Consider the following 676-nt stretch of genomic DNA (forward strand, 5'->3'; position numbering starts at 1 on the left):
CTCCAGGTAGGCTGAGCACCAGGAGTGCAGTGCCAGCCAGCACAAGGGACAGTGCCACTACAGATGGGGCACAGGAACCCTGCAGAGCCAACGGGTGCACCCAAAGGGTTAAGCCCCAGCCGGCAGTTTAGGGTTTCGGGAATTTGAATGTGAGCTCATTTCCACCCAGAAACAGCAAACTCCTTCATATGGGCCTGACTCAGCCCGGCTGAGCACCCAGAGGAGATGCCAGGACTGGGGGAAGTTGGGCACCAGTTCCTCACCCCGGGGCACTGTGACAGAGAAGGGCTGGAGGAGGTTTTGTTCCTAATAACAGCAAAACCCAGGGGCTTACCCAGCAGCTCTCCGTATTTCCCTCTCTCATACAAACCAGGAGAGGCTGGAGCAGGGAAAGGAAAATGTGGGAGAGCAAAATCTGGGAGAGTTTCCCCTCTGACCTCCCCGCACCCTTCACACAAACCCACCCAAACCCACCCTGGGGTGTTCCTGCTCCGGGCTGCTCTCAGGACTGGCACTGAACTTGACTGGAACAAGACAGGAGCAGAGGCTGCTCTGATGCCAGGCAGAGCTCAGCACCAGGGAGGTGGCAGGACAGGGGCGCTGCCAGCCTCCAGCACTATCCAAAATCCATCGGGAATATTTTCAGAACTGAAAGTATTGCCCAAAAACAGCTCCG

Source organism: Corvus brachyrhynchos, unplaced genomic scaffold (genome assembly GCF_000691975.1).
Source record: "Corvus brachyrhynchos isolate BGI_N302 unplaced genomic scaffold, ASM69197v1 scaffold305, whole genome shotgun sequence".
NCBI lineage: Eukaryota > Metazoa > Chordata > Aves > Passeriformes > Corvidae > Corvus > Corvus brachyrhynchos.